Raw genomic sequence first — 12,184 nt, 5'->3', positions numbered from 1 at the left:
TGCAAAGACGTGAGCAAACTTTCTTTTTTTCTCATATATGTTATATTCTTTTGTCAAACATGGCATCAAAATTTCCCAGTAACATCAACTGTTCAGAGAGCACCACCATTCACCTCTGACCTCTCTGCTTCCATTACAGGCCACATTTCACACACTCTCCTCCAGAAACCTGGAAAACCCCTTTAATAACCAAACGCTGGGGGCTTCAACCTTTGACCCCAAAGGCTTCATTTGTCAGCCATCTTGTGTCAGGGGGAAGATAAAGCTGAGCCTGTTAAAACCTGTATACGCCTTCTCTGTCCCTGTGATAGAGGGCAAGGAGAAGCACAGCAGACAGGCTGTGGGTGTAACGGTACAGTGTTCCCAGCCCAAACATCACAGGCCGTTTAAACCCTCTCTCTGAGGACTCGAAATGGTCTCTTAAAGACTAAAAGGACTGTGGACTGGGTCCCTCCTGTCTCTTTACGACTGTTGGTGGGTAGACTGCAGGCTCTGGGGGCAGCAGTAAGCTTTTGAACAGGAGCTGGATGAAATCCCTGATGTCTACTACTGATCTGTGGCTCGTAAGGTGGAAATTTAATCAGGGGTAGTAACTGGACAGTACAGCAGAAGAGGTTATGCTGTACTGTATCTACTGTATGTATATGTGCATTTGTGTATTTGAGAGAGAGAGCAAGGGAGTTCACATGCCTCCTATAACATCTTTAACAATATATATATATATTATATATGATATATTATCAATATATGATATGTAACGATTAGACATTTATCCATATGAGTGAATATTTGACAAAATGATAAATACAGTCGTTAAATGAGAAAATCGAAGCAACTAAATTTTTCATGATCAAAACACAAAATGTACTGGTTTCAAAATGTTTCATGTCATGTAGTTCAATTCACATATTACATTCACTGTGTTGGATATATTTTTCTGTAGCTCTCCAGCTATTTGGAATTGGTCTTCCATTAATTTTAGGAGCTCACAACAGACAGATCACACAAAAGTATTATCGATTCATTGATTAGCTAATCAACAGAAAATATATCAGCTGTTGTGAGGGTTTACAGCTTTTCTCTCTTTTATATAATTGTGAACTGAATATCCTTCGGTTTTGAATTTTTGGTCAGACAAAACAAGACATATGAACATTTCACCTTCACCTCTCAGAAACTGATGGACACTTTTCACTTTTTCCTGACAATTTATAAACCTGACGATCAGAAGATTATATAAAAAAAATTATCATTAGTTGCAGCCCTAAAGAAGTCAGGTCAATGCAACAGAGATACTTTATGCTAAGTATGGATGAAGATCCAAAAACACTGGATCCTATACTTGCTGAAATGCATTTTTTCATCAGACCCTTGCTGCCTAAATGTGCACATCTTTTCAAACTCACACAGTGTACTTCAAAAAGTGTACTCTTCAAGCCCAAATTGAAATTACAGGGTTATTATCAGGGTTATTTTCTCATTTCAGACACAACTCCTCCAGAAGACATTATACAATTATTCAACTCCCAGCACAACGACATGTAGTGGAGTGCGCCTTTAACTTTGAAGATGAAATTTCAAAGAAAACCAGACTCGGGCCAAATCCACCACACTGACCCTCTACTCTCCAAGAACCATGACCCTGTCAACAGAAATGTCAAGTTTTGCCATCTCATGCTGTACAGCCACTCCATATACAACATCTTGCAATTCATCATTTGTAAAATCTTGTAATTTACTGGCAAAGGAAAACTAACTATTCTAACAATAATCTAATAATAAAAAATCTGTTTCTGGAACTTTAAGTGAACTTTAATGGGTTACAGACCTGTTTCTGGAGGGACTCCACATAAATCCTTTTCATAACCAATATGGGACCTGACACCTAAAAGTACCCATGTAAAAGAAATATTTCTTCTTATAGGTCATGGTAGCAACACCCACCCACAACTTCTAGTCAGAGATCAAATCTTGTTGACTTAAGCGATGACTTCACCTCACTCAGGGTGAAAAACGGCAGACATGCTCCCAGATGATTCACTACTCCATGAGACGTTAAGATTGACCAATGACTCTGTGGCTGTGCTGTTGACACAGTGAAAACGTAATCAGCCAGTAAGGAAGCTGATGTAGCTGTGGTCAGGGTGTGGACTGTGAAGAAATGGTACAGTTCTGCAGTTCAATTTTTACTTTTAAAACCCAACACCAGTGGGCTAAAACCTGACTGTTGATCCACGTGCTGTCAGACAAAACTAAACCTCTTTTCTCGTCCTAAATCCTCACCATATGCTGAAAAACCTTAATAAGATTTTCAAGTGCAAATGTGTTGCTGTTGCTTCCTCATTTCTAGAAAATACTGCAGCCAGAATGTCAGAAGGGTACAGGGGTCACACCAACATGTTATTTAGCATTTATTTATTGTATAAGTAGTTTATCAAGCACTCCAGCTTCTGAAAAGTGAAGAAGTGCTGCTTTTCTTGTCTTAAATCATTGTAAATTGAATATTTTATATTTTTAAACCTGTCCTGCCCAGCAGCCTGGTATAGAGTATGATGAGCTGGATACCATATTGTGCCAGACAGATTTTACTTTAACAAGAGAGTATTAATATACTCCTTTGTCTGTTTTATTATTTATTTAATTATGTATTGATTGTCACCGGGGCGGACACGGGGGCAGACATGGGGATGGGAGGGCACAAACAGACAGCACAGAGAAAGAACAACACCTGCAAGAGAAGGGGGATGGAAGGTGGGGACAACAGGGAATAGCAGAGGGAAACACCATTTGCAGAAAGCAACGAAACCTGCAATAGAACAGAGGCCTGGGGAGGAGAAAAACAACAACAAACGAACAAACAAAAACAAAAACAAACAAACAATAAAAATAATAATAATAGTAAAAGACAACCAGCCGAACAGCAGCAATAAATAGCTGACATAGTAAGGCAACTAAGAGAAAAATGAAAACAAGAAACAGTCACACACAATAAATAAGCAACACAGCACAGCCACGAGAGCTGGAATAATAACAATTAATTTAAATAAGTAACTGAAAGAAAAGCATCAGGAATAATTCTACCAGGGACAACCTAAATTTGTTTGTGTGAGACTGTGTGTGTCTGTGTGCATGTGGGTGAATGTGTCGGTATGTGTGTGTGTGTGTGTACATGGGTGTGCACATAAGCCTGTTGAAGAATGTAGTTGTTATTGAGAGTGGGATGCTACGACTGTGCCACACTGACCCCAGCAACAGGCAGGCAAGAACCCCAGTAGCCAATAGGGGTGGGAGAGAGAAAAAACTAAAAAATAATAATAATAATAAATAAAAATATGACCCCAGATGCACCCAGAAGAAGAAGACCCCAACCCAACCAACAGACTAAATAATAACGATTTATTATTTATATTTTTAATAATAAATAAAAACGACCATCCAAATGCCAATTGACAACGCAATGCCGACGGAACGCAAGAGGTGTAACCCGCGGAAGAGTACTGCCCGGACCGACCGCGGCGCGCACACAACATGCTCGCCCCCCACCAAGCACCCCACCGCCGTGCAGCGAACAACCAAAACGCCCAAATGCCACGCAATCATCAACATCAATGCCCATTTGACGAGCCCAATGTGCGCACTGCGCGAGCATGGCAACACCCAGTGCCCGGCAGCCCCCCGCGAATCCCACATGCGAGGTTGGGCAAACGAGAGAGAGAGCGAGCAGCATAACATGACAGCGAAAGCCAGCGGAGACAAACACCAGCAGCAAGTCCCAGCCCAGCAGCCAACGCGCCACGTAGGTCACCGTGTACCCACCAATAAAAGTCAACCACCGGAAAAACTCAGGCCGCCCGCACCAGCCGACATCCCCCATGCATAGCACACCCCCAGGCCGCCATGCAACACCAGCCAAACCAGCAACGAGGCAAAATCAACTAATTCAGCTGCATGCCACCACCAACCCACCCACCCGTCAAGGGCCAAGAACTCCAGGCACAAGCCCAGAATAAACCAGAGCACAGCCCTGCCCCGCACCCACACTGCACATCCCGAAAACTAATTTTATACTTCAGTATCCAGAGGGGTCCAACAACTGGCCGACAGAGAAATGGGGCCAGTGACGCAAACTGGTCCCTCCAAGCCAACGAGGAAATGCCTCCCCGGACTCCAATGCACAAACTAAACGCCCAGCAGCCACCCAGAGACCCTGCACAGGGAAGGAAAAAAACAAAACAAAAAACAACAAAATGCATCAAGATGCATCGACTATCGCCCTACAATCCCACCGCAGCCCTCCAAACCGCAAACGGATCAACCCGCGCAGTGCCCAGAGACCCCACACCTAGTAGCCAGGGCACCCCGCGACCCTCCAAAGCGCAAAGGACCCCAGACCGCATGTCCCGGGGGAAGCTGCACCCCGCCCCGAGGAAGAACAGCAGAAAGAGAGGCATCCCTCCCCAGAGTGCAGACAGAGCCAGCAGCCCCCGAGCCTCGTAAACCCGAGGCCGGTCTCGTTCCCGGACAGGGCCCCAGCCCCCCCATTCAACCACCCCCAAGGAAGAGCACCAAAACCCAGCACGACAACACCGGCCATGTGCCCCAGAGACTCCCAAATGCCCCCACTGTGAGAGAGCCGGCAGGGGGAAGCAGCGGGAGCCCCACCCCTGCCAAAGAGGGCCCAGGTGAGGAGAGGAGACAACAGGCCCCCAGGCCCAGGGACACACCACCCGCCCAGAAATGAGCAAAAGCCATAATAGGTCCAGAGCGGGCCCCCAAGCCAGGGGAGGCACGCCCCCCCCCCGACCCACCCCAGGTCAGGCAAGGTGGACACCAACCCCAAGGCACCCCCGACGCCCGGGGCTCCAGGCACAGGACACGAGGCCATGAGAATCACCCCACTCCTTCAACCCCTCTGCCTGCCTCTGTAAATGTATGTTTTGTGTTGGATGCATGTCATGGATTGTGAAGTGTTGTATGGTGGAGTAAAGATAAGGTGTGTGGTAACTAAGGTGCAGTTATTATTGGAGGGTAGTTGTGACACAGGCACCCCACAACTGTCAGAGCCTCCCATCGTGCCCCTCCTACCCCCCAAGCCCTCTGTGTCTAATATGTAATTAAAATTGAGGGGCGACCAGTGGGGGAGGAAGAAGGGCGAGGCCGCAATAAAGCAGCCCCACCCACCAAACGCCCTGCAGCCTGCCCGCCCCCCAGAGTCCTAAGGGTGTATGTAGTGAGATATGACCAAACGGGGGAAGGTGAAGGAGGTCATAGGGAGGCTAGAATGGCCCTCCCCACTGGGACCAGATTCCTGACTGGCCCCATCATTCAGTCCCATCCCCCACCCCGCTAAGCAGGAGGACGCCATGTCCCTCCAGCCCAGGGCTTATAGCAAGAGCCCCTCTAGCACCGGCAGCACCCCAGAGTCAGCGACAACCCCGCCCAGCCCCAGGACAGGTACAGGGGGGCCCAGCCCCCCCAGCGCGCAGATCCGCCCCAGACCCAGAGGTTCCAAAGCCCTGAGCCCCAGACCCCCACACACCCCTGAGGCAGCTCAGCGCAGCCCCAACCCAAAGCCCAACAATCCCCCGCCCTCGCCGGGGCCCCTCCGGCAGCCCCCATTGCCACCCCCCACCTCACCGTTCCCACACAATCAGGAGCACCAGGTTATCGGAGCTGGCAAGGACCCTGCCCAGGGACAGAACGGCCCAACGGCCCCTAGGGCCCAGACCCGAAGGTCCACCCACACCCAGGAGGCAATGCAACTCAGGCCAGGCCAGACCAGGCCAGAAGACACCCACCCCCCGCGCCCTTCCCTCCCTAGCAGCGAAGCACCCCCCACACACACACCCACTGTCCCCAAAGAAAAGAGACAGCAATCACCCCGCGACAGCAGCAACAGCCCCTCAGCCCTAGGAAGTCAGCAGATACACCCAAATAAGTCTGGCATCGGGCCAGTTTTTTTTCAAGCCGTTAGGCTACATGGCGGGCCAGAAATTAAACAAATTGATAATAAGGACACTTTTGCACATGCTCACAATAAAGCATGTGCTGCAGTTCATGTGCGTCCCAGCGTTTGATCCGCATTCATAAATCTATCAATGCCTATTTTCATTTGCCTGAGGAAATTCAGGGGAATCCAATCACACGTTTACTGACGGCTTTTTCAGAGGTGTGTCAAGCAAGCCAGTCTCTTTTGAATGTCGTTCAGAACTCTCCAAAGTAAAATCTCTCAATAAACTTGTCAAAAAAGCATTGCTGCAAAAAAGTTTTTGCGCTTTTATTTTGGAGGCACAATCACTTAAGAGGAAGTAATTGTCTGATTAACTGTATCTGTCATGGCTGAGATCTATTTTATCACCAGCCGCCATCAATTTATTTATTTTAAATTTTTCTGCTATCAAAGCAATCTGGCCACGGGCCAGATATTATTGCTGGCGGGCCGGTTCTGGCCCATGGGCCGACCACTGGCCTAGCCTGTTGGGGACTGCCAGCTATTTGCCCCTATTTCCAGGAAAAACACCAAAAATAACATACCCAAAAAGAATCATGAATAACTCCTCGACCATTTGCCCTAGATGCATAATCCTTTGAAAGGTCAAAAGCTAACGAATATCAATCTGTTGTAATTTAACATATTTATTTTACCATTACAGACTAAATGGAGATGCAATAAAGAAAAATCTGATATTTTCATCCTCGCCTGGTAAAAAAGCTATATGTTTAATGCAATAAACCATCAAAACATAAGATAGATTATAATGCAAATGAATATCTTCTAATACACCTGGAATGCAATTGTAACTGTAAATTTGATGAAATTAAACTAAAAAACAACAGTTATATGAGTTATATGAGAACGGAACATCCCACAGTGATGGGGTGCATCAATTGATCCGGATTGAGCAGACCTTTCCTTTGATACCCCCACCAGACTCTGCTCTAGCAACAAATCAGCTGATTTTTGGACTTAAAACTGCAAAAACGGCAAGTCAGTCAGCAGTTTTAAAGATTGCGTGCTGGCCCCGGTACCAGGGGGCGTCAGTGTTCAACAAGCTAGAGGGTTTAGAGCACCGACCATGAACCTGAACATAGGGCTGGGCAATAAAATTAAAAATTAAAAAAACACATAATTAACCTTCTGGTTTCTTCAGTTTTCACACAAAAATCAGCCTTTAAACTTGTTAATGATTTGACATATATCCTGATAATTATCGATATCGAATGATATGAAATGTTTATATCATGATAACATTTTTGGCCATATCGCCCAGCCCTACCTGAACATGAACCTTTGAATCTGCTGGGAGACATTTGTTGCAGATACCTTCTCATCCCTCTCTCTCTCTCCCCTCAATTCCTGTCATCTCTCTACTGTTAACTATCTAATTAGAGGGTAACCCCGTAGATGAGACCCTCATCATGAACTGCAACGTCCCTGATTTGATTCCAGCTGGGAACCTTTTTTCCATCTCACTCTTATCTTGTCATATTTCTGCTATCAGCTATAAAGGTTTAAAATGCCCAAATTGCTAAACAAAGTACTGCATCAGTACATTTTCTATATCATTGAGATGCCACATCAGACTGAGCACTGGGCACAATAGATCTAAGCTATGATTATAATTAAGTGTAGCTGACTCAGATAGCCCACTGGAGGGGAGGAGCATAATGACAAATTGCTCTACTGTATGGAGTAATAAAGTACTTTGTATCATAGTGGTCACCTTTGTATCAGCAGTAAAAAAAGACCATGCACAGCTTCAGTAAGTCCAAAACAGTAAACGTAATGAGGATGTGGTTGAAAGATGGCTCGTCCCCAACCCAGCCTGCTCAGTTGGTATTAATTATGGTTGGGCACAGAGTCAAGCGTCCCAACGGCTTCCATTTACTGTAGAACACACAATATTTCCCACTGACTTGTCAGGAGAAATATTATCCTCAACAAATCCTCTCTCATCACGCCTTTCCCAGAAGGATTTCCACTTCGGCTGAATCAGAGGTGGACAGGCACGCTGAACAAATCCACTGCGGAGAGAGGTGTGTGTGAGAGAGATGAAAGAGAGAATACATGTGCGTGTTTGTGTGAATGCGACAGATAGACCTCCATGCTATATAATCCTCAGCTCTCATGATGTCTTTCTAGGAAGTGGTGAAGGGGCACGTGTGTGTGTGTGGTGTTGGCTTTCCCTTGTCCCTCCAGGCTAAACAGGTGGGATTTAAGAGGGTGATTTAAAGCCTGTGGGGCAACACTGGGCCATGCAGGGTAGCAGAGTACAGGATTAGGGGGACTGGGGGACAGGACGAGAGTCTCACTGTCTCACTTAATCTGCGTGCATGATGGTGCCAAGGTCACAGGTGATGAGGTATGCAAATCATCAGAAGCTAAAGCTCTTGGTCTTTCACTGCCATCTGGGTGCCTGCGCACATATCATGCCAGGGGCTTTATTTGTGTGTGAGTGTGACATTGAAGTGACACCGAACATACTGACTCATTCACCCCAAGCTCATGTGCCAACGCTGCTGTCCCGAAATCAAGACAGATCCCTCAGGTTTGTTCAGTTTAAACTGTGTACCATGAACAAGGGTTTAGCAACATTAAAACATCAACCAATATTGTCATTATCAACTTTCATAATATGATATGACAATGTGTGTTAATGTTTCGAAAACATACTGTTTAGCAAATTTTATTTATAAAGCAACTTATTTAGTTCTAAGTTCTTGTTTTACATGTGATACGTTTAGTCATTTTTAATGCGTAGCCATGGACGAAGTTAATTGCTTTAAAAATCTATTTGGTTTTATCATGACATTTTACAAACATTTGCCATACCCTGATATATCGGGGCATAAAATGTTCTTGATTGAATCTGAGCTAACTGTATTGTTAGAGGTAGCATATTCTTAGGACCATGCAAACTATTATATATATATCCCACCTGTAACATACAGTACAGGGGGAGACAAATACTACATCTGGCCAAATGAGCAAAGTTCCCAGTCAACTGTGAATAAGGTTTAGCTTCTGATGTATTTGGAACTACTTGCTATTTTCATTTCTTCATCTGACCACATGGTGGCAGCCTGAGGCAGTGAGAGGAAAACAGTTTTAAAGCCGTTTTCATTCATGTTTATGAGGCAGGTGTACTGTAGCACAAATCTGATTTCATGCTTTAAAGACACTGTGAGCAAAAAAATTCAAAATACTCTAAAGCACACAGTTAATCGGTGTGCAGTTTGTGCAGTGTTTGTCCTTCAGCTTGGCAATGACAAAAACAGCTTAATGATTTCTATCCACACACTCACCACGGCCCTAAAAACAGCTTGACAGATGGCATTTTAGGAAGGACTAGAACATTTCAATATACATGACAAACTCTGTGTTGCAGTTGCAAACATTAACAATCCATTTAGCTACACATTCCCATCCAACTGAAGTATTACAAAAAATAGCATGTCATTGTAAAATATCAAGATTTTCAAACTTTTAATGCCTTGAAATTGAGCATTTAAGAGCTTTGGCAGTTATAATGTCTAATGGATTCGCTGTCTCACTCTCTGTTCACTGCACTGCCTGTAAGTGTGGGTGTGCAAGAATGTGTGTGTGTGTGTGTGTGTGTGTGTGTGTGTGTGGGCGGTGATGTGGGCTCTGACTGCAAGACTGCACAATTGCATCATCAGTGTCTACAGTGGTGTAGGGTGTGTGTGTGTGTGTGTGCGCGCGCCTGGTCAATATGTAAGCTGCTCTTCCGGTCCCCTCTACCCGGAAGGAGTGAGTGATCGGGCAGAGTAACAACAGATAAGAGAAACAATCGTACACACTGCACTGTACTGTGTGTGTTTGTAGGTGTGTAGGTGTGTGAGTGTGAGTGTGAGTGTGAGTGAGTGAGTGAGTGAGTGAGTGAGTGAGTGAGTGAGAGAGAACAAGGAACAAAAACTCTACAGAAGAACAAAGACAATGAAAATAAGATTAGCATGAAAGAAAAAAACAAACTGAACTAAATTCAATCACTTCCCTCAGACACACACAACTCGAGGAACTCGGTGCTTAGATAACCTTGATACACATGTGCTATCAGTGAGACTCATCTGTCATGATTTCTTTCTCAACATGATCAAGCAAAAACATAGCCTTTAAGGTGTATGTGAAATGCGACAGTATTGCATGGTTTTAAACTGTGAACCCTGAACTTCCATTATAGGCCTCTTACCATTTAAAGAGAAAATTCTGGTATCTTTCAACCTGCATGTTTACTTTTGTCATTTCTTACTTTTGTACTTTTTGTGCATTATGACTATTGGTCATGACTCGTGATAACAGCGTTGATTGGGGCAAGGAGAATGAGCCTCAGCAGCTCCACTTTCAGGTTGACTTAAATGCTCTATTAATGCATGCATGCAGGTTTTAATAAGTGTAGGGGCAGACACGTCATGACAATATATCATGAGACGCTAAAAATGTCTCAACTGTCAGAGATTTTATCGTACCGTTTATAATAAAGCAGCTATCCCTTTAATATCTATGAATGTATTGGGCCATTGTGCACAGCGTTGTAAATTAATCAGCAGGACAGTTGTTTTTATTTGACTCTATAGGATTTCTGTACCAACGTGATAAAATCTGGATTCACATATATGTCTGGTTATTCTTTCTATAAACTACTCTAGTGGCTTCTGCAAAGGAAGGCTTGCTTTTGCCAATAGCATTGTATAAAATTTTTTATAAAGATTTTTTTCATATTCACCACCACTTTGACAGTGTAAAGCTGGGGTTTGTTTTCTGTCTGCTATGCGGTTTGCTACAACAGCTATATGGATGTTCAGAGGACTACTTTCTATGTTTACTTTCAGGTGGATTTAGAGTTAAGTGTTTGAGATGATCGCTGTTACACTAAAGTGCTCCTTGCCCCAATGGTTGTGCGTAAAATGTTTTCATGACCAGTGGACAAAAATATAAGACTACCACCCAGACTGAGAAATATCTGAATATCTCAATATTTTTTTAAAGATTGTATGAGGCATTTAGCCTTTAGTGGCAGAGACAGTAGAGATGCAGACAGGTCTTTGCTGTTATATGGTTTACGTCTGAGTCTGTCTTATACCAAGCCTACAGACACACAGAATTTCCCCTTAAAGAGACAACTTGAATAAAACCAGAGATAAATCCAGTCAAACGTGTTGAGATGATCAGTAAATATAGAACTGACACCAGATGTAAAACATACACTGTCTACAAGACTAATAACATGTAAATTATGGCCAGTACTCTGAAGTTTACCTTTCAGATTTCAAAGCGGAGCTTGAATTTGGTCGATCTATTGGAAGCTCTAGTCTTCTAGCCTGTGGCTGTGAGTTGCCAGTGTCACAAGGTGATCTATTACAGGGCCACTTAATCAGGAAACCTGATGCGTTAACAACACAGCAAACACACAGAACACCCGGAAGCAACAGACAGCACGCCAGTTCTCAGGGGGGCTGGTAATGTAATACCTGTGTATCTGTGTAGAGCAACAGAAAAAAGCGAAAGGATAATGAAGGGGAAAACAGCTAAAGGTGAAAGGAGAAGGAGGCTAGAATGCTAGACAGGGAGTGAAAGCCACAGAGTGGCATGTGACAGCTGGCCTGCAGGTAAACTGATTGAGGAGTTAGCAGACTGGAGCAGCAGGGTGGGGGTGGAAGGTAAGTGACATCCGGATGTAAGTTCGGGGTTAAAATAACACTGTCCTCTCTTTCACACCCACACACACAGATACACACACTTTGACTCCCAGAGGCTCCCTTTCCTCCAAGTTCTCCTCTGTCAGTCTGGGCCCCCAAGGCCCTCCAAGCATTCAGAGACACTCTCCACAAAAAGCACACTCACTGGTCGCTGCTGCTATTCTGGGAGCTTCATTTCCACTCTCCCGCTCCCTATTAGTCCCTTTCCCTCCATCCTCCAGTCTCTACCTTTCTTCTCACCATCACTTTTGTATTTGCATCCTAAGTAACTCAATTACTAGTTTTCTAGGAAGCATGGATTCATTCTTGAAGCATCACAAGCTATAGCGAAACACATGATCATATGTTTGACAATTGCAGTGACACAACTACATTTTTACCTTAAACTCATAACAACCGATGAAACCTAAAATTCTCACCTAGACTTCTAGGAACTTGATAGTGGGTGATTACTTTCAATATTCAA

General features: G+C 44.4%; 1 protein-coding gene across 5 annotated transcripts in view; it reads right to left on the bottom strand.

Moving 5' to 3' along the window:
• tnk2b (tyrosine kinase, non-receptor, 2b) overlaps positions 1-12,184 on the bottom strand; it is a 64,705-nt gene that overhangs the window by 36,060 nt on the left and 16,461 nt on the right. The window lies entirely within an intron of this gene.

This window comes from Micropterus salmoides, unplaced genomic scaffold (assembly GCF_014851395.1).
Source record: "Micropterus salmoides isolate LMB-PRFRI ecotype aquatic unplaced genomic scaffold, ASM1485139v1 Ms_hic_scaffold_14, whole genome shotgun sequence".
In the NCBI taxonomy this organism is placed as follows: Eukaryota; Metazoa; Chordata; class Actinopteri; order Centrarchiformes; family Centrarchidae; genus Micropterus; species Micropterus salmoides.
This window is presented reverse-complemented; position numbering and strand designations above follow the sequence as displayed.